Raw genomic sequence first — 23,332 nt, 5'->3', positions numbered from 1 at the left:
ACAAGTATCAAAGTCCAGTTGACATTGTTAAACATACACATCTTTGAGGAAGCCTGAGCTCCAGCCAGCCCGGAGGCATCAGTGGTCCCTTGGTGCCGCGTCTCGCAATCAGGACTCCATTGGTTTCATGTGGTTCATTAACGCCTGCGGGGTTCGGTGTGAAGTCCAAGCCCACATCTGCACATCCAGCAGTTTGGAGTAAGACTTCAGCAAACGTTACCTCATGAACGCAATGTGTGTTCCATCCCCGGACCTTTAATGACAGTAACCCCTGACTCATCTTCTGCTGCCTGAGACATCCAAAAGTAATTACAGTGATCGGGTCCAGTCTTGACCTGCGGTCACAGGTTAGTGGTGAGCACATGGTCCATGAGATGTTCGAGTGGAAATCTGTTCACCTCATCGCTGTTTTTTGGATGTTTAGTTTGGAATTGTGTTCAAGTCGTCGGAAGAATCTTGTGATTGGCAAAGTTCCCTCAACGTTTAATTTTGACTTTAGCAAAAAGCAACAGGGATCTTCCTTTCTGCATTAAATTCATTTTAACGAGAAACAAAGTGCAATAGTCTGTTCCAAATGAATATGTTTACCCATCCATCCATCCATCCATCTTCTTCCGCTTATCCGAGGTTGGGTCGCGGGGGCAGCAGCCTAAGCAGGGAAGCCCAGACTTCCCTCCCCCCAGCCACTTCGTCCAGCTCTTCCTGTGGGACCCCGAGGCGTTCCCAGGCCGGCCGGGAGACATAGTCTTCCCAACGTGTCCTGGGTCTTCCCCGCGGCCTCCTACCGGTCGGACGTGCCCTAAACACCTCCCTAGGGAGGCGCTCGGGTGGCATCCTGACCAGATGCCCGAACCACCTCATCTGGCTCCTCTCGATGTGGAGGAGCAGCGGCTTTACTTTGAGCTCCTCCCGGATGACAGAGCTTCTCACCCTATCTCTAAGGGAGAGCCCTGCCACCCGGCGGAGGAAACTCATTTTGGCCGCTTGTACCCGTGATCTTGTCCATTCAGTCATAACCCTAAGCTCATGACCATAGGTGAGGATGGGAACGTAGATCGACCGGTAAATTGAGAGCGTTGCCTTCCGGCTCAGCTCCTTCTTCACCACAACGGATCGATACAGCGTCCGCATTACTGAAGATGCCGCACCGATCCGCTTGTCGATCTCACGATCCACTCTTCCCTCACTCGTGAACAAGACTCCGAGGTACTTGAACTCCTCCACTTGGGGCAGGGTCTCCTCCCCAACCCGAAGATGGCATTCCACCCTTTTCCGGGTTGGCAGCGACAGTGAAACGTAGCACTCAATACCACCAATTTATTTCATCATTTGATTTACTACAATAACGTTCAGAAAAATTTGTTTATTTTAGTTACTTGGTAAAAAATACGTCCGAGTCCATGGTTCTCACCCGGGAAAGGGTGGAGTGCCATCTCCGGGTTGGGGAGGAGATCTCGCCCCAAGTGGAGGAGTTCAAGTACCTCGGAGTCTTGTTCACGAGTGAGGGAAGAGTGGATGGTGAGATCGACAGGCGGATCGGTGCGGCGTCTTCAGTAATGCGGACGCTGTATCGATCCGTTGTGGTGAAGAAGGAGCTGAGCCGGAAGGAAAAGCTCCCAATTTAGCGGTCGATCTACGTGCCCATCCTCACCTATGGTCATGAGCTTTGGGTTATGACCGAACGGACAAGATCACGAGTTTCTTCCGCCGGGTGGCGGGTCTCTCCCTTAGAGATAGGGTGAGAAGCTCTGCCATCCGAGAGGAACTCAAAGTAAAGCCGCTGCTCCTCCACATGGAGAGGACCCAGATGAGGTGGTTCGGGCATCTGGTCAGGATGCCACCCGAACGCCTCCTTAGGGAGGTGTTTGGGGCACGACCGACCGGTATTTTGCCACGGGGAAGACCCAGGACACGTTGGGAAGACTATGTCTCCCGGCTGGCCTGGGAACGCCTCGGGATCCCCCGGGAGGAGCTGGATGAAGCGGCTGGGGAGAGGGAAGTCTGGGCTTCCCTGCTTAGGCTGCTGCCCCGCGACCCAACCTCGGATAAGCGGAAGAAGATGGATGGATGGATGGATGGTATAAAACATTTTAGTTCTATAATCTATCGTCCAAGTGTCCAATCAAGACTCTGAATTGGATCGATCTGAGGCAAAACAAATCGGATCGGGAACGTAGGCTACAAATGTTGATCGGGACAATCCCTCATTACTGATACTAACTGATACTAATTCCAGACGGTTAGCGTTACTTTTTGAAATGTTAATTATCGTAAAACTGTGATTGATTACTTTCACTTTGATAAACTGATTTCCTATAGCCTGTTGGCCCTGCGATGAGGTGGCGACTTGTCCGAATGCAGCTGAGATAGGCTCCAGCACCCTAACCCTAACCCAGGACCTTCGTATTGTGAGGCAGACGCACTAACCCCTCTCTCCCACCGTGCTGCCCCACAATAACCACGATATATGAAATATTCACATCTCTACGGAAGACCGTGTCACCCGAAAGGTGGGGTGTACCAGAAGCAAGGTCCCACAGTACTAAAGGATATGTGATCCATGCCAAAGAACACATTCTGATTTTCTTTTCAAGTTTAGCCAACTCAAACCTTTTTAGTCAAACATTCTTCAGTCGGCACCCAATTAGCCACTGGACGCCCTTCATAATCACTTCTTGTTCCGAGTCCACCAAATCAAACAATGTTTGAAGCTTGTTTTCAACGTGTAGGCCATTACTACCGCACGTTGTGAAGTAGGAGTTTGTCTATTCATCTTGGTTCCTGCTGAGATGTAAATAAGAAGCTGAATAACAGCTCTTACTGGAACCAGTTTATTGGGTTCCCTACAAATTAGAGGACACACTAACCAGAGTCACTGACGTTCTACTCGATGTGTTCCACGCTTAATTATTCATCCGGACCGCCGTGGAGCTCTACCCAGTCTTGTCTGATTGCAGCAACTTCTAGTTTAAACTTTATAATATCTTTATTTCATCTTTGTGTCTTATCTTTGCACTTCTAAAGCCCGCTCAGCTGCTCCTTGTCGTCATGGGAAAAGACGCCCACTCTTACTTTCTCCCTTTGAGGCAACATATAATTTTGGGAGAATTGACACTTGGGTTACTGGGGATGATCTCACCAGAGGCCCGCCGCACGTAGCAAATACAAAAGTGGGCCTTTATTTGCGGTCCTAATGCAACGGCGTGTTTATTGTTGCTAACAACGGCGCCACATGAGAACCAGGACAGAACTCGTCCCAACAGGTGGAACCTCATCCTCTCTTTCATTTGCATGTATTTCCCCCCTCATTTTCCGGAGGTTTTGCCCTCTTTAGGCGCCTCCCAGCATCGCCCCGCAGGGATGTTAAGTGAGCTGGTATTTTTGGACCTCCAGCCTCATGCCAGAAACCATCAGACTTCTTAGCTTTCCCCTTTCGCTGTGCCGTGAAAGCTGAGCTCGTAGGCAACAACAGTGTTCAGGAGAAATGAAACATCACCGACCAAAGTATTTATAGTCTTTGGCGTAGCTTTAAAATATCGGACTTTTAGATGTTTTAGGCACGGAGATTTGGAAGGTTTTTCTGGGCCAACAGCGGTAGGTACCTGGGTTCAACAGGAGAATAAGGAGGGCCACTTCTTATCGCCCCAGTTTGAAGCAAACATTTTAAAAGTTAAAGGGGAACATTATCACCAGACCTATGTAAGCGTCAATATATACCTTGATGTTGCAGAAAAAAGACCATATATTTGTTTAACCGATTTCCGAACTGGTTTGGTGGCTGCAGGATTAGGTCTCTGCTTTTTGCAGATGATGTGGTCCTGATGGCTTCATCTGGCCAGGATCTTCAGCTCTCACTGGATCGGTTCGCAGCCGAGTGTGAAGCGACTGGGATGAGAATCAGCACCTCCAAGTCCGAGTCCATGGTTCTCGCCCGGAAAAGGGTGGAGTGCCATCTCCGGGTTGGGGAGGAGATCGTGCCCCAAGTGGAGGAGTTCAAGTACCTGGGAGTCTTGTTCACGAGTGAGGGAAGAGTGGATGGTGAGATGGACAGGCGGATCGGTGCGGCGTCTTCAGTAATGCGGACGCTGTATCGATCCGTTGTGGTGAAGAAGGAGCTGAACCGGAAGGCAAAGCTCTCAATTTACCGGTCGATCTACGTTCCCATCCTCACCTATGGTCATGAGCTTTGGATTATGACCGAAAGGACAAGATCACGGGTACAAGCGGCCGAAATGAGTTTCCTCCGCCGGGTGGCGGGGCTCTCCCTTAGAGATAGGGTGAGAAGCTCTGTCATCCGGGGGGAGCTCAAAGTAAAGGCTCTTGCTCCTCCACATGGAGAGGAGCCAGATGAGGTGGTTCGGGCATCTGGTCAGGATGCCACCCGAACGCCTCCCTAGGGAGGTGTTTAGGGCATGTCCGACCGGTAGGAGGCCGCTGGGAAAACCCAGGACACGTTGGGAAGACTAGGGGTCCCACAGGAAGAGCTGGACGAAGTGGCTGGGGAGAGGGAAGTCTGGGCTTCCCTGCTTAGGCTGTTGCCCCCGCGACCCGACCTCGGATAAGCGGAAGAAGATGGATGGATGGATGGATTTCCGAATTCTAAATGGGTGAATTTTGGCGAATTAAACGCCTTTCTATTATTCGCTCTGGGAGCGATGACGTCACATCGTGACGTCACATCGGGAAGCAATCCGCCATTTTCTCAAACACATTACAAACACCGAGTCAAATCAGCTCTGTTATTTTCCGTTTTTTCGACTGTTTTCCGTACCTTGGAGACATCATGCCTCGTCGGTGTGTTGTCGGAGGGTGTAACAACACGAACGGGGACGGATTCAAGTTGCACCAGTGGCCCAAAGATGCGAAAGTGGCAAGAAATTGGACGAAATGTGTTCAAAATACGAGGGTGTGGGGAAAGCCGACGAAAATGGTCAGTCGTTTGTTCCGCACACTTTACCGACGAAAGCTATGCTACGACAGAGATGGCAAGAATGTGTGGATATCCTGCGACACTCAAAGCAGATGCATTTCCAACCATAAAGTCAAAGAAATCTGCCGCCAGACCCCCATTGAATCTGCCGGAGTGTGTGAGCAATTCAGGGACAAAGGTCCTCGGTAGCACGGCAAGCAATGGCGGCAGTTTGTTCCCGCAGACGAGCGAGCTAAACCCCCTGGATGTCTTGGCTCACACCGCTTCTACCGTTCCTTATGTCACCGAAGATGATCAAGAGAAGAATATCGATCCTAGCTTCCCTGGCATGCTGACATCAACTCCAAAACTGGACAGATCAGCTTTCAGGAAAAGAGAGCGGATGAGGGTATGTCTACAGAATATATTAATTGATGAAAATGTTATTCATTACTCGCGGTTTTACGTAAATTATCATACATAAACTGTGTTTACCAATAATTTAGCTTAAAAACATTACAACACTTAAAAACAAACACATACCAATCGTTGGTTAGAAGGCGATCGCCGAATTCGTCCTCGCTTTCTCCCGTGTCGCTGGCTGTCGTGTCGTTTTCGTCGGTTTCGCTTGCATACGGTTCAAACCGATATGGCTCAATAGCTTCAGTTTCTTCTTCAATTTCGCTTAAGCCGCTGAAATCCGAGTCTGAATCCGAGCTAATGTCGCTATACCTTGCTGTTCTATCTGCCATGTTTGTTTGTGTTGGCATCACTGTGTGACGTCACAGGAAAATGGACGGGTGTATATAACGATCAGGCACTTTGAAGCTTTTTTTTAGGGATATTGCGTGATGGGTAAAATTTTGAAAAAAACTTCGAAAAATAAAAAAAGCCACTGGGAACTGATTTTTGTACCTTGATTTTTAACCCTTCTGAAATTGTGATAATGTTCCCCTTTAAAGTACCAATGATTGTCACACACACACTAGGTGTGGTGAAATTATTCTCAGCATTTGACTCATCACCCTTGATCACCCCCTGTGTGAGTCTGTTCTGAAGTCTACAGTAAAGAGACGTACTTCATCACCTCGCCTGGTTATTGCCCCCAACTCAATATATTACAACAACATTGCTGTGTACGGCAGACGGTAGAATAAAACATGCCTGCTGTTGTTGTGTGTTGTTACCGCGCTGGGAGGACGTTAATGAAACTGCCTAACAATAAACCCACATAGGAAACCAAGAACTCGCCCTCGATCATTCTACAGTTATAACGTGTTTGAGCAGGCACGCTGTTTATATTGTGGGAACGCGGACGTGAATACAGGCTGTCGACGCGTCACTCAGGTCCGCATGGAGCTGGAGGGGGCGTGGCTTCCAGCTCCGCTTGAATTTCGGGAGAAAATTTGTCCCGGGAGGTTTTCGGGAGAGGCCCTGAATTTCGGGAGTCTCCCGGAAAATCCGGGAGGGTTGGCAAGTATGTTACTAATACTTGTTAATATTCAAGTCACCAAATGTAAATGGAGTATTTTTGGCTCTTTTTGAATGGTTATTTATTGGATGTTATGGGCGAAATAATGGAGCTCCCATTGGCGGACTTTAATTTACGTCATGTCGTCATGTCTTTCATAATGATTGTGAACTATAGGCTAAATTCCCCCTAAAAAAGTGCAGTTCCCCTTCAAACTTTGTGGCATTTTCCAGGAAAGTACCCGACTGATTTGAATGCGTATACGAACGAAATCTTTCATTGAACAGCTCATGCCGTTATTTGTAAAAACAGCCTTCCTGTCCTTGGACAAATTGTACTGAAAACAAGAGTTCTACTTTTTAAGTGCAATGACTACAACGTTCCATTCCGGTCGATGATTTTTTTTTTTTTCACAGTGCAGTTGAACGTCACATTTTGTCAAAGATAAATGAATCTTTACAGCAGATGGTCGACTTGTACGGAACTCTTTTACTGAATCACAAGCACTGATTCACAGCCAGTTTCTGAGCAAGCACACTTTTGACGAGTGACTCAAAAAAAACTTGAGTCAGGGAAAGGAGTCCAGCTTCCCATCAGCAGTCTGCTGGATTCATAACAATAACATAACAATTTAGTCCTTCAATAAAATAGTGAACATACTAGACAACTTGTCTTTTAGTAGTAAGTAAACAAACAAAGACTCCTAATTAGTCAGTAACATATTGTGTCATTTATACACCTATTATTTTGTACACATTATGAGGGACAAACTGTAAAAAATGATTACTAATCTACTTGTTCATTTACTGTTAATATCTGCTTATTTTCTGTTTTAACATGTTCTATCTACACTTCTGTTCAAATGTAATAATCACTTATTCTTCTCTTCTTTGATACTTTACATTAGTTTTGGACGATACCACACATTTAGGTATCAATCCGATACCAAGTAGTTACAGGATCATACATTGGTCATATTCAAAGTCCTCATGTGTCCAGGGACGTATTTACTGACTTTATAAACATAATATGAATTTTTAAGATTTTGTGATGCTAAAAAATATTGATGTAATCATAGTAGTTGTACTTGGTATCATTACAGTGGATGTCAGGTGTAGATCCACCCATTTGTTTACATTGTGACGCCGGTGAGCTGGTGTGTAGTGAAGCATGTTTAGCTATTCCTCGTCCTGCAGTGATAATGATACTTGTAAGAAACTTACTTTATTTGTGGCCATAGAGGCCAGGATTAGTGATTTAGAAGTAGCTAAAACACTGTGGATGGACGTTAGCTGCCATGTTTTAAAGTTTCAGTTTCAGTTTTATAGCTTCACATTTATTGTCAGTTTTTAAGCCAAAATGCGTCCATTGTGTTTGCTTGTAAGTACAAACACGCTCCTCTGCTCGTACAAAAAAAAAATGGTACCGGTGTTTTTCAGAGGCAGTATAGTACTGGATTTAAATGATTAGTAGCGGTATAGTGTACAACCCTACAATGTACTTTAGCCGCCAGATGGCAGTAGAGTGTTGAATATCTTAAAATGTGTTTTGTGGCAATTACTACTTTGACCACAGCGTCAGTTGATATGTAGAGTGGCGCTTTCCATCATTTTCAGCAGAATGCATTGCATAATGATTAACCCGCCGTGTGAATCCCTTCCCTACCGTAGTGTCGCTGATCTCTAGCAAGCTAGCATCCCTGATAGCTCGCTAGCAGCTAGTGATGCTAATTGTTAACATGAATACAAGACTAATGTTCAAGAAACTTTATTGTTGTCACAAGTTGTAGGTGACGAACCCCAAGATGCAGAGAAGGCAGGCTTGGTGCAGGAAAACATGATTTAATGTCCATAAAATAAGGCAAAACACAAACCAGGAAACAGGCACAGGGAACAGGAACCAGCGAACAGGAAAACAAGAAACTAGGAGCTAGGAGACAGCAAACTGTAAATAGCAATTGGGAACTCGCAAATAGGAACAGCTTACCGCAAACAGAGACATCGACAAGTATTAGCGACATCGACAGGTGGTGATGACAATCACATCGACAATCATGTTTTCCTGCACCAAGCCTGCCTTCTCTGCATCTTGGGGTTCGTCACCAACAACTTGTGACAGAATACTCCAGCCAAACACGAACCCCGCGGGGATTTCGATGGCAGAGAGGCTTAACAATGCTTTAACATTGATGGCCGAATCCAAAAAAAAGCTTTTCCTCGTGACGAACCCCAAGATAAAGAGAAGGCAGGATTGGTGCAGGAAAACATGATTGTCATTGTAATACTTGTTGCTGTCGATGTCAATGTCATAACTACCTGTCCTTGTCGCTGTCGTCATAGCGGTAAGCTGTTCCTTATAGCTATTTGTAGTTTGCTTTCTCCTAGCTTCTTGTTTTCCTGTTAGCCAGATCCTGTTAGCCGTTAGCTATTTCCAGTTTTCCTGTTTCCATTTTGCCTGTTCCTAGTTCCTGGTTGTCATGTCTGTGTGATCATGTTTTGTTTTGGTTATGTTCGGTTTGGTTTTAGGACCCTTTGTTCACTTTTGTTTGCTTTGTTTCCATGAAAACCCATTAGTTTTCACCTGTCCTCATGCCACGCACCTGTCTCACGTTTTGCACTCGCGCACCTGACACTGATTATGTCACACTGTTTACGTCACCTTCTGACCAAGTAAGTGTTCATGTTCTATGCCATAGCTTCTGCTAAATAGTAGCTTCATGTGTTTTAGGCACGCTTGCCTTTTTTGTTGTGTTGTTGAGTGATTTATGTTAATAAATCCAATCTTTACGCCTTCGTCCGGAGCCGTCTTTTTGCATCTTAAAAGAACAACCGCGCAGCAAGCTGCGACCCCCCCATCGTGACAGAATGAAGCCAGCATTCAGTTCTTTCAAGATGCAAAAAGACGGCTCCGGACGAAGGCGTAAAGTCCCGAAAATGATCAAAAATGACACCCAGGTTCGAGTCCCACAGGTCCCGCCACGTTCCACCCGAGTCCGGGGGTTCCCCCGACATGTCCAAAACGCACCCAGCAAAGTCGCACTGTGAGTGTGGAAGAAAAGTTGGAAAAGTTGGCAAAAGTCCCGAAAATGATCAAAAATGACACCCAGGTTCGGGTCCTACAAGTCCCGCCGCGTTCCACCTGAGTCCGGGGATGCCCCCGACATGTCCAAAACGCACCCAGCAAAGTCGCACTGTGAGTGTGGAAGAAAAGTTGGAAAAGTTGGCAAAAGTCCCGAAAAATGATCAAAAATGACACCCAGGTTCGAGTCCCACAAGTCCCGCCGCGTTCCACCTGAGTCCGGGGGTGCCCCCGACATGTCCAAAACGCACCCAGCAAAGTCGCACTGTGAGTGTGGAAGAAAAGTTGGAAAAGTTGGCAAAAGTCCCGAAAATGATCAAAAATGACACCCAGGTTCGAGTCCCACAAGTCCCGCCGCGTCCCATCCGAGTCCAAAACGCACCCAGCAAAGTCGCACTGTGAGTGTGGAAGAAAAGTTGGAAAAGTTGGCAAAAGTCCCGAAAATGATCAAAAATGACACCCAGGTTCGAGTCCCACAGGTCCCGCCGCGTTCCACCCGAGTCCGGGGGAGCCCCCGACATGTCCAAAACGCACCCAGCAAAGTCGCACTGTGAGTGTGGAAGAAAAGTTGGAAAGGTTGGCAAAAGTCCCGAAAATGATCAAAAATGACACCCAGGTTCGAGTCCCACAGGTCCCGCCGCGTTCCACCCGAGTCCGGGAGAGCCCCCGACATGTCCAAAACCCACCCAGCAAAGTCGCACTGTGAGTGTGGAAGAAAAGTTGGAAAAGTTGGCAAAAGTCCCGAAAATGATCAAAAATGACACCCAGGTTCAAGTCCCACAGGTCCTGCCGCGTTTCACCCGAGTCCGGGGGTTCCCCCGACATGTCCAAAACGCACCCAGCAAAGTCGCACTGTGAGTGTGGAAGAAAAGTTGGAAAAGTTGGCAAAAGTCCCGAAAATGATCAAAAATGACACCCAGGTTCGAGTCCCACAAGTCCCGCCGCGTTCCACCCGAGTCCGGGGGTTCCCCCGACATGTCCAAAACGCACCCAGCAAAGTCGCACTGTGAGTGTGGAAGAAAAGTTGGAAAAGTTGGCAAAAGTCCCGAAAATGATCAAAAATGACACCCAGGTTCGAGTCCCACAAGTCCCGCCGCGTTCCACCTGAGTCCGAGGGTTCCCCCGACATGTCCAAAACGCACCCAGCAAAGTCGCACTGTGAGTGTGGAAGAAAAGTTGGAAAAGTTGGCAAAAGTCCCGAAAATGATCAAAAATGACACCCAGGTTCGAGTCCCACAGGTCCCGCCGCGTTCCACCCGAGTCCGGGGGGGCCCCCGACATGTCCAAAACGCACCCAGCAAAGTCGCACTGTGAGTGTGGAAGAAAAGTTGGAAAAGTTGGCAAAAGTCCCGAAAAATGATCAAAAATGACACCCAGGTTCGAGTCCCACAAGTCCCGCCGCGTTCCACCTGAGTCCGGGGGTGCCCCCGACATGTCCAAAACGCACCCAGCAAAGTCGCACTGTGAGTGTGGAAGAAAAGTTGGAAAAGTTGGCAAAAGTCCCGAAAATGATCAAAAATGACACCCAGGTTCGAGTCCCACAAGTCCCGCCGCGTCCCATCCGAGTCCAAAACGCACCCAGCAAAGTCGCACTGTGAGTGTGGAAGAAAAGTTGGAAAAGTTGGCAAAAGTCCCGAAAATGATCAAAAATGACACCCAGGTTCGAGTCCCACAGGTCCCGCCGCGTTCCACCCGAGTCCGGGGGAGCCCCCGACATGTCCAAAACGCACCCAGCAAAGTCGCACTGTGAGTGTGGAAGAAAAGTTGGAAAGGTTGGCAAAAGTCCCGAAAATGATCAAAAATGACACCCAGGTTCGAGTCCCACAGGTCCCGCCGCGTTCCACCCGAGTCCGGGAGAGCCCCCGACATGTCCAAAACCCACCCAGCAAAGTCGCACTGTGAGTGTGGAAGAAAAGTTGGAAAAGTTGGCAAAAGTCCCGAAAATGATCAAAAATGACACCCAGGTTCAAGTCCCACAGGTCCTGCCGCGTTTCACCCGAGTCCGGGGGTTCCCCCGACATGTCCAAAACGCACCCAGCAAAGTCGCACTGTGAGTGTGGAAGAAAAGTTGGAAAAGTTGGCAAAAGTCCCGAAAATGATCAAAAATGACACCCAGGTTCGAGTCCCACAAGTCCCGCCGCGTTCCACCCGAGTCCGGGGGTTCCCCCGACATGTCCAAAACGCACCCAGCAAAGTCGCACTGTGAGTGTGGAAGAAAAGTTGGAAAAGTTGGCAAAAGTCCCGAAAATGATCAAAAATGACACCCAGGTTCGAGTCCCACAGGTCCCGCCGCGTTCCACCCGAGTCCGGGGGTGCCCCCGACATGTCCAAAACGCACCCAGCAAAGTCGCACTGTGAGTGTGGAAGAAAAGTTGGAAAAGTTGGCAAAAGTGAAGTGAAGTGAAGTGAATTACATTTATATAGCGCCTTTCTCTAGTGACTCAAAGCGCTTTACATAGTGAAACCCAATATCTAAGTTACATTTAAACCAGTGTGGGTGGCACTGGGAGCAGGTGGGTAAAGTGTCTTGCCCAAGGACACAACGGCAATAACTAGGATGGCGGAAGCGGGGATTGAACCTGCAACCCTCAAGTTGCTGGCACGGCCGCTCTACCAACCGAGCTATACCGCCCCCGTTGGGAAAGTGGGAAAAAGTCCCGAAAATGATCAAAAATGACACCCAGGTTCGAGTCCCACAAGTCACGCCGCGTTCCACCTGAGTCCGGGGGTTCCCCCGACATGTCCAAAACGCACCCAGCAAAGTCGCACTGTGAGTGTGGAAGAAAAGTTGGAAAAGCTGGCAAAAGTCCCGAAAATGATCAAAAATGACACCCAGGTTCGAGTCCCACAAGTCCCGCCGCGTTCCACCTGAGTCCGGGGGTTCCCCCGACATGTCCAGAACGCACCCAGCAAAGTCGCACTGTGAGTGTGGAAGAAAAGTTGGAAAAGTTGGCAAAAGTCCCAAAAATGATCAAAAATGACACCCAGGTTCGAGTCCCACAGGTCCCGCCGCGTTCCACCTGAGTCCGGGGGTTTCCCCGACATGTCCAAAACGCACCCAGCAAAGTCGCACTGTGAGTGTGGAAGAAAAGTTGGCAAAAGTCCCGAAAATGATCAAAAATGACACCCAGGTTCGAGTCCCACAGGTCCCGCCGCGTTCCACCCGAGTCCGGGGGAGCCCCCGACATGTCCAAAACGCACCCAGCAAAGTCGCACTGTGAGTGTGGAAGAAAAGTTGGAAAAGTTGGCAAAAGTCCCGAAAATGATCAAAAATGACACCCAGGTTCGAGTCCCACAAGTCCCACCGCGTTCCACCTGAGTCCGGGGGTGCCCCCGACATGTCCAAAACGCACCCAGCAAAGTCGCACTGTGAGTGTGGAAGAAAAGTTGGAAAAGTTGGCAAAAGTCCCGAAAATGATAAAAAATGACACCCAGGTTCGAGTCCCACAAGTCCCGCCGCGTTCCACCTGAGTCCGGGGGTGCCCCCGACATGTCGAAAACGCACCCAGGGAAGTCGCACTGTGAGTGTGGAAGAAAAGTTGGAAAAGTTGGCAAAAGTCCCGAAAATGATCAAAAATGACACCCAGGTTCGAGTCCCACAAGTCCCGCCGCGTTCCACCCGAGTCCGGGTGTGCCCTCGACATGTCCAAAACGCACCCAGCAAAGTCGCACTGTGAGTGTGGAAGAAAAGTTGGAAAAGTTGGCAAAAGTCCCGAAAATGATCAAAAATGACACCCAGGTTCGAGTCCCACAGGTCCTGCCGCGTTTCACCCGAGTCCGGGGGTGCCCCCGACATGTCCAAAACGCACCCAGCAAAGTCGCACTGTGAGTGTGGAAGAAAAGTTGGAAAAGTTGGCAAAAGTCCCCAAAACAAATCCCCTACAGTGATTTTGTAAACAGGTTTCCCTTCAGGGGACCTTTATTTTGGTCCCCATAACTAACGACTAAGGCCACAGCAGTAAACACTGAGCTAATATACCTCAGGAACATAAACATCATGTGAAGATTGGCCCTGTAATTACTCTGCTGGCATCATGGAGAATGTGGCCAATCAACCGCCTGCGAGACAAAAACTGATGAAACCCGGAATGAGGATGCGTCCGTGGTCTTCGCGCAGTCACGGATTAAACCGTAAAACGGCCAACAAAAATCACATTGTTGAAGATTGGAGCTCCGTGCCTCAAAAGCTTTCATAAAAAAATATTGTGGAATTGTACAAGAAGTGCTGATTCGGGACAGAGCGCTGAGTCCAAACACTGACAGGAAGCCTTGCATTTATTTTGGCGGGGCACTGCGAAGAACAGTGCATTGATCCAGGAGTGCAGAGGTGAACAAGACGAGCGCAGGGACCTGAACTAAGTCAACAAAGCCAAATACCTGGCTGATAAAAGCCAAACAGACTGATCGGACATCAGGGAGAATCCGATGGATTTATTTGGAGAGCTTTCAGGCACTAAAAGTCAGAACTGTATTTGGACTTCTGGCCTGAGTCTTAAGTTCTTCTCGTGTCAGCGTAGAGAGCTGCGGCGTGAAGTCTTGGTCCTAACGAGGCCCACGTTTGCTGTTGTCAGTGTGTACCGTGACCAAGTATTTACAAGGTGTACATGTCCCAAGTCCTTCATGAGGTCTACACGTGTCCTAACGGATGTTCGGGATTACGCAAAACCCACAAAAAAAACTGCAAATCTTGGACTTTTTATGAGAATGATGCCAGTCCTCGTACAACTTCTTCACTTCCATTCATCCATCCATTTTCTTCCGCTTATACGAGGTCAGGTCCAGACTTCCCTCTCCCCAGCCACTTGGTCCAGCTCCTCCCGGGGGATCCCGAGGTGTTCCCAGGCCAGCCAGGAGACATAGTCTTCCCAACGTGTCCTGGGTCTTCCCCGTGGCCTCCTACCGGTCGGACGTGCCCTAAACACCTCCCTAGGGAGGCGTTCGGGTGGCATCCTGACCAGATGCCCGAACCACCTCATCTGGCTCCTCTCCATGTGGAGGAGCAGCGGCTTTACTTTGAGCTCCCCCCGGATGACAGAGCTTCTCACCCTATCTCTAAGGGAGAGACCCACCACCCGGCGGAGGAAACTCATTCGGGCCGCTTGTACCCGTGATCTTGTCCTTTCGGTCATAACCCAAAGCTCATGACCATAGGTGAGGATGGGAACGTAGATCGAGCGGTAAATTGAGAGCTTTGCCTTCCGGCACAGCTCCTTCTTCACCACAACGGATCGATACAACGAGCGCAGGGACCTGAACTAAGTCAACAAAGCCAAATACCTGGCTGATAAAAGCCAAACAGACTGATCGGACATCAGGGAGAATCCGATGGATTTATTTGGAGAGCTTTCAGGCACTAAAAGTCAGAACTGTATTTGGACTTCTGGCCTAAGTCTTAAGTTCTTCTCGTGTCAGCGTAGAGAGCTGCGGCGTGAAGTCTTGGTCCTAATGAGGCCCACGTTTGCTGTTGTCAGTGTGTACCGTGACCAAGTATTTACAAGGTGTACATGTCCCAAGTCCTTCAAAAAAACTGCAAATCTTGGACTTTTTATGGGAATGATGCCAGTCCTCGTACAACTTCTTCACTTCCATTCATCCATCCATTTTCTTACGCTTATCCGAGGTCAGGTCCAGACTTCCCTCTCCCCAGCCACTTGGTCCAGCTCCTCACGGGGGATCCCGAGGTGTTCGCAGGCCGGCCGGGAGAGATAGTCTTCCCAACGTGTCCTGGGTCTTCCCCGTGGTGGCATCCTGACCAGATGCCCGAACCACCTCATCTGGCTCCTCTCCATGTGGAGGTGTAGCGGCTTTACTTTGAGTTCCTCCCGGATGACAGAGCTTCTCACCCTATCTCTAAGGGAGAGACCCACCACCCGGCGGAAGAAACTCGTGATCTTGTCCTTTCGGTCATAACCCAAAGCTCATGACTATAGGTGAGGATGGGAACTTAGAACGACCGGTAAATTGAGAGCTTTGCCTTCCGGCTCAGCTTCTTCTTCACCACAACGGATCGATAGAGCGTCCGTAAAACTGAAAATCTTGCACTAATTTGCCCGTCGATCTCTTCCGATACTAATATTGGTGTGACCATCTGTCACATTCACCTCCTATGAATTGTCCTCCCAAGTCCTTCAAAAAAACTGCAAATCTTGGACTTTTTATGGGAATGATGCCAGTCCTCGTACAACTTCTTCACTTCCATCCATCCATCCATTTTCTTCCGCTTATCCGAGGTCAGGTCCAGACTTCCCTCTCCCCAGCCACTTGGTCCAGCTCCTCCCGGGGGATCCCGAGGTGTTCGCAGGCCGGCCGGGAGAGATAGTCTTCCCAACGTGGTGGCATCCTGACCAGATGCCCAAACCACCTCATCTGACTCCTCTCCATGTGGAAGAGCAGCGGCTTTACTTTGAGTTCCTCCCGGATGACAGAGCTTCTCACCCTATCTCTAAGGGAGAGACCCACCACCCGGCGGAGGAAACTAATTCGGGCCGCTTGTACCCGTGATCTTGTCCTTTCGGTCATAACCCAAAGCTCATGACCATAGGTGAGGATGGGAACTTAGAACGACCGGTAAATTGAGAGCTTTGCCTTCCGGCTCAGCTCCTTCTTCACCACAACGGATCGATAGAGCGTCCGTAAAACTGAAAATCTTGCACTAATTTGCCCGTCGATCTCTTCCGATACTAATATTGGTGTGAACATCTGTCACATTCACCTCCTATGAATTGTCCTCCCAAGTCCTTCAAAAAAACTGCAAATCTTGGACTTTTTATGGGAATGATGCCAGTCCTCGTACAACTTCTTCACTTCCATTCATCCATCCATTTTCTTCCGCTTATCTGAGGTCAGGTCCAGACTTCCCTCTACCCAGCCACTTGGTCCAGCTCCTCACGGGGGATCCCGAGGTGTTGGCAGGCCGGCCGGGAGAGATAGTCTTCCCAACGTGTCCTGGGTCTTCCCCGTGGTGGCATCCTGAGCAGATGCCCGAACCACCTCATCTGGCTCCTCTCCATGTGGAGGAGCAGCTGCTTTACTTTGAGTTCCTCCCAGATGACAGAGCTTCTCACCCTATCTCTAAGGGAGAGACCCACCACCCGGCGGAAGAAACTCGTGATCTTGTCCTTTCGGTCATAACCCAAAGCTCATGACCATAGGTGAGGATGGGAACTTAGAACGACCGGTAAATTGAGAGCTTTGCCTTCCGGCTCAGCTTCTTCTTCACCACAACGGATCGATAGAGCGTCCGTAAAACTGAAAATCTTGCACTAATTTGCCCGTCGATCTCTTCCGATACTAATATTGGTGTGACCATCTGTCACATTCACCTCCTATGAATTGTCCTCCCAAGTCCTTAAAAAAAACTGCAAATCTTGGACTTTTTATGGGAATGATGCCAGTCCTCGTACAACTTCTTCACTTCCATCCATCCATCCATTTTCTTCCGCTTATCCGAGGTCAGGTCCAGACTTCCCTCTCCCCAGCCACTTGGTCCAGCTCCTCCCGGGGGATCCCGAGGTGTTCGCAGGCCGGCCGGGAGAGATAGTCTTCCCAACGTGTCCTGGGTCTTCCCCGTGGTGGCATCCTGACCAGATGCCCGAACCACCTCATCTGGCTCCTCTCCATGTGGAGGAGCAGCTGCTTTACTTTGAGTTCCTCCCGGATGACAGAGCTTCTCACCCTATCTCTAAGGGAGAGACCCACCACCCGGCGGAAGAAACTCGTGATCTTGTCCTTTCGGTCATAACCCAAAGCTCATGACCATAGGTGAGGATGGGAACTTAGAACGACTGGTAAATTGAGAGCTTTGCCTTCTGGCTCAGCTCCTTCTTCACCACAACGGATCGATACAGCGTCCGTAAAACTGAAGACCTTGCACCAATTTGCCCGTCGATCTCTTCCGATACTAATATTGGTGTGACCATCTGTCACATTCACCTCCTATGAAATGTCTTCGGTATCGGCTCAGCAAGAAAATCAGTGGTATCTGCATTACTTTAACATACTTATTAAATAATGGATATTTGGATTCTCGAGTCGCTCATTTCCCCCGACCCCTCCTTCTAGGTCTAACCAGGACACTCCTGGTTTTACATCTGTTTGGGACGCTTTATGGCAGGCACAAGCAAGAAGTCAACTTTTGAGGGACAAGTTGGCTCAAAATACCATTTCATGTTTTTCCCCTAGATCTTGGTCAAAAGTGAGGTTCTTCAAGGCCCTCGTCGCCTCGGCTGTGTTTAGGGAGCTTAGGCTGGCGGGTCCAGATGTTCTGCTCTCTCCTCGGGCTTCTTTAAAGCCAAAGGAGTGTCATCGTACACACACACACACACACACACACACACACACACTTGTATTTCTTACCTTCTTGAGACCTGTGAAAAATGCCTACCTTTTAGGACCAGCTTTTCTGGGTATATAAAGAAGTGTATTTACAACATTAATAATATATACATACTATGCAAATATAATAAAGGTAAGCTTTTAGTTTATATTTTTTATTTTTTTTTCATTATTTACTTCAAGTTATTACAGTATGTCTCGATATACATATTTATTTTTTGTTTTTCATTCATTTTGGCCAAAGGGGGCACATTTCAATTTCTTACACACACTTGTTATTTCATATGTTGACCAGAGGGGGAGCACTTTTAAAAGCGACACACAGTCAATTTGAAAAATCCCCTTCTTTTTGGGACCACCCTTATTTTGATAGATGTCACCAGCAGGGGTGCAAATGAGACATTGTCTATTAGATGCAATGTTATTGGGACCATGATTTATGTCATCACTTGTTCACACCTCCTCATATGGAAGCTACTTTTCCTTGTTAGTGTCTCAAGAATGGTAGAAATACAAGAACACACACACACACAACATGTGTCTGTTACCTTTTTGAGACCTGAGAAAAATGCCTCCCTCTTTAGGACCAGCCTTTCTAGATATATAAAGAAGTGTATTTACAACATTAATAATATATACATACTATGCAAATATAATAAAGGTAAGCTTTTAGTTATTTTTTTAATCTTTTTTTATTTTTTGTTTTTAATCTTTATTATTTACTTCATTATTACAGTATGTCTCTATATACATATTTATTTTTTGTTTTTCATTAATTTTGGCCAAAGGGGGCACATTTCAATTTCTTACACAAACTTGTTGTTTCATATGTTGACCAGAGGGGGAGGACTTTTAAAAGCGACACACAGTCAATTTGAAAAATCCCTCCTTTTTGTTACCACCCTCATTTTGATGGATTGCATTCTCTATTATATACAATGTTATTGGGACCATGATTTATGTCATCACTTGTTCACGCCTCCTCATATGGAAGATACTTTTCCTTATGATGTCTCAAGAAGGGGAGAAATACAAGAACACACACACGTACTAGTATGTGTTACCTTCTTGAGACCTCTGAAAAATGCCTACCTCTTTAGGACCAGCCTTTCTAGATATATAAATATTTATATGTATAACATTAATAATATATACATACTATGCAAATATGAAAAAGGTAAGCTTTTAGGGTTTTTTTTTCTATTTTTTGTTTGTAACTGGTTTTTAATCTTCATTATTATAGTATGTCTCTATACACATATTTATTTTATTTGTATTAATTTTGGCCAAAGGGGGCGCATTTGAATTTCTTATACACACTTGTTATTTCATATGTTGACCAGAAGGGGAGGACTTTTAAAAGCGACACACAGTCAATTTGAAAAATCCCTCCTTTTTGGGACCACCCTCATTTTGATGGATTTCATTCTCTATTAGATGCAATGTTATTGGGACCATGATTTATGTCATCACTTGTTCACACCTCCTCGTATGGAAGATACTTTTCCTTGTTGACGTCTCAAGAAGGGGAGAAATACAAGAACACACACACGTACTAGTATGTGTTACCTTCTTGAGACCTCTGAAAAATACCTACCTCTTTAGGACCAGCCTTTCTAGATATATAAATATTTGTATTTATAACATTAATAATATATACATACTATGCAAATATGAAAAAGGTAAGCTTTTAGTTTTTTTGTTTTTTTTTTGTTTGTAACTGGTTTTTAATCTTCATTATTACAGTATGTCTCTATATACATATTTATTTTATTTGTATTAATTTTGGCCAAAGGGGGCGCATTTGAATTTCTTACACACACTTGTTATTTCATATGTTGACCAGAAGGGGAGGACTTTTAAAAGCGACACACAGTCAATTTGAAAAATCCCTCCTTTTTGTTACCACCCTCATTTTGATGGATTTCATTCTCTATTATATGCAAATGTTATTGGGACCATGATTTATGTCATCACTTGTTCACACCTCCTCATATGGAAGATACGTTTCCTTCTTGATGTCTCAAGAAGGGGAGAAATACAAGACCACACTCACGTACTAGTATGTGTTACCTTCTTGAGACCTCTGAAAAATGCCTACCTCTTTAGGACCAGCCTTTCTAGATATATAAATATTTGTATTTATAACATTAATAATATATACATACTATGCAAATATGAAAAAGGTAAGCTTTTAGTTTTTTTTTCTATTTTTTGTTTGTAACTGGTTTTTAATCTGCATTATTTACTTCATTATTACAGTATGTCTCTATATACATATTTATTTTATTTGTATTAATTTTGGCGAAAGGGGGCGCATTTCAATTTCTTACACACACTTGTTATTTCATATGTTGACCAGAAGGGGAGGACTTTTAAAAGCGACACACAGTCAATTTGAAAAATCCCTCCTTTTTGGGACCACCCTCATTTTGATGGATTTCATTCTCTATTAGATGCAATGTTATTGGGACCATGATTTATGTCATCACTTGTTCACACCTCCTCATATGCAAGATACTTTTCCTTGTTGACGTCTCAAGAAGGGGAGAAATACAAGAACACACACACGCGTACTAGTATGTGTTACCTTCTTGAGACCTCTGAAAAATGCCTACCTCTTTAGGACCAGCCTTTCTAGATATATAAATATTTGTATGTATAACATTAATAATATATACATACTATGCAAATATGAAAAAGGTAAGCTTTTAGGTTTTTTTCTATTTTTTGTTTGTAACTGGTTTTTAATCTGCATTATTTACTTCATTATTACAGTATGTCTCTATATACATATTTATTTTATTTGTATTCATTTTGGCCAAAGGGGGCGCATTTCAATTTCTTACACACACTTGTTATTTCATATGTTGACCAGAGGGGGAGGACTTTTAAAAGCGACACACAGTCAATTTGAAAAATCCCTCCTTTTTGGGACCACCCTCATTTTGATGGATTTCATTCTCTATTAGATGCAATGTTATTGGGACCATGATTTATGTCATCACTTGTTCACGCCTCCTCATATGGAAGATACTTTTCCTTCTTGATTTCTCAAGAAGGGGAGAAATACAAGAACACACACACGTACTAGTATGTGTTACCTTCTTGAGACCTCTGAAAAATGCCTACCTCTTTAGGACCAGCCTTTCTAGATATATAAATATTTGTATTTATAACATTAATAATATATACATACTATGCAAATATGAAAAAGGTAAGCTTTTAGGTTTTTTTTCTATTTTTTGTTTGTAACTGGTTTTTAATCTTCATTATTATAGTATGTCTCTATATACATATTTATTTTATTTGTATTAATTTTGGCCAAAGGGGGCGCATTTCAATTTCTTACACACACTTGTTATTTCATATGTTCACCAGAAGGGGAGCACTTTTAAAAGCGACACACAGTCAATTTGAAAAATCCCTCCTTTTTGGGACCACCCTCATTTTGATGGATTTCATTCTCTATTAGATGCAATGTTATTGGGACCATGATTTATGTCATCACTTGTTCACACCTCCTCATATGGAAGATACGTTTCCTTCTTGATGTCTCAAGAAGGGGAGAAATACAAGAACACACACACGTACTAGTATGTGTTACCTTCTTGAGACCTCTGAAAAATGCCTACCTCTTTAAGACCAGCCTTTCTAGATGTATAAATATTTGTATTTATAACATTAATAATATATACATACTATGCAAATATGAAAAAGGTAAGCTTTTAGGGTTTTTTTTTCTATTTTTTGTTTGTAACTGGTTTTTAATCTGCATTATTTACTTCATTATTACAGTATGTCTCTTTGTACATAATTATTTTATTTGTATTAATTTTGGCCAAAGGGGGTGCATTTCAATTTCTTACACACACTTGTTATTTCATATGTTGACCAGAAGGGGAGCACTTTTAAAAGCGACACAAAGTCAATTTGAAAAATCCCTCCTTTTTGGGACCACCCTCATTTTGATGGATTTCATTCTCTATTAGATGCAATGTTATTGGGACCATGATTTATGTCATCACTTGTTCACACCTCCTCATATGGAAGATACGTTTCCTTCTTGATGTCTCAAGAAGGGGAGAAATACAAGACCACACACACGTACTAGTATGTGTTACCTTCTTGAGACCTCTGAAAAATGCCTACCTCTTTAGGACCAGCCTTTCTAGATATATAAATATTTATATGTATAACATTAATAATATATACATACTATGCAAATATGAAAAAGGTAAGCTTTTAGTTGTTTTTTTTTTCTATTTTTTGATTGTTACTGGTTTTTAATCTTCATTATTACAGTATGTCTCTATATACATATTTATTTTATTTGTATTAATTTTGGCCAAAGGGGGCGCATTTCAATTTCTTACACACACTTGTTATTTCATATGTTGACCAGAAGGGGAGGACTTTTAAAAGCGACACACAGTCAATTTGAAAAATCCCTCCTTTTTGGGACCACCCTCATTTTGATGGATTTCATTCTCTACTAGATGCAATGTTATTGAGACCATGATTTATGTCATCACTTGTTCACGCCTCCTCATATGGAAGATACTTTTCCTTGTTGATGTCTCAAGAAGGGGAGAAATACAAGAACACACACACGTATTAGTATGTGTTACCTTCTTGAGACCTCTGAAAAATGCCTACCTCTTTAGGACCAGCCTTTCTAGATATATAAATATTTGTATTTATAACATTAATAATATATACATACTATGCAAATATGAAAAAAGTAAGCTTTTAGGGTTTTTTTTCTATTTTTGTTTGTAACTGGTTTTTAATCTTCATTATTATAGTATGTCTCTATATACATATTTATTTTATTTGTATTAATTTTGGCCTGAGGGGGCGCATTTAAATTTCTTACACACACTTGTTATTTCATATGTTGACCAGAAGGGGAGGGCTTTTAAAAGCGACACACAGTCAATTTGAAAAATCCCTCCTTTTTGGGACCACCCTCATTTTGATGGATTTCATTCTCTATTAGATGCAATGTTATTGGGACCATGATTTTGTCAGGACTAGGACCATGGCTTGGTTTGTTCTCCCGAGGTGCAAGTGAATTGGACTAGATGTGGCGTGAAGGTGAATACATGACTTATTTAAACACTATAACTACAAAAAAATACAAACGAAAAGCGCGCACAGTGGCGGAGAAACGACTTGGCTATGAAAACAAATACTTGCACAAAGGCAGAAACTATGAACAACAAAAAACACTAACTGTGGCTTAATAAACAAAAACTTACTTGGCATGGAACCGGCATGAAAAAAAGAGCAGCAAGGGTCATAAGGGTGTGGAGAGTGTGCAGAAGCATAAATGCGGGGATGTCACCAGAAAGACAAACTGAAAACAATGAACTTAAATACTACAGACATGATTAACGAAAACAGGTGCGTGACTCAAAACGTGAAACAGGTGCGTGACGTGACAGGTGAAAACTAACGGTTGCTATGGTGACAAAACAAAACAAAAGTGCACAAAAAGTCCGAAAACAAAACCGAACATGACTAAAACAAAACGT

General features: G+C 45.2%; 1 protein-coding gene across 2 annotated transcripts in view; it reads left to right on the top strand.

Moving 5' to 3' along the window:
- Positions 1–23,332, top strand: part of mkxa (mohawk homeobox a) — an 89,913-nt gene that overhangs the window by 62,845 nt on the left and 3,736 nt on the right. The window lies entirely within an intron of this gene.

Source organism: Nerophis lumbriciformis, linkage group LG07 (assembly GCF_033978685.3).
Source record: "Nerophis lumbriciformis linkage group LG07, RoL_Nlum_v2.1, whole genome shotgun sequence".
Taxonomy (NCBI): Eukaryota; Metazoa; Chordata; class Actinopteri; order Syngnathiformes; family Syngnathidae; genus Nerophis; species Nerophis lumbriciformis.
The sequence above is the reverse complement of the archived record's forward strand: the minus strand, read 5'-3'. Positions and strand labels throughout refer to the sequence as shown.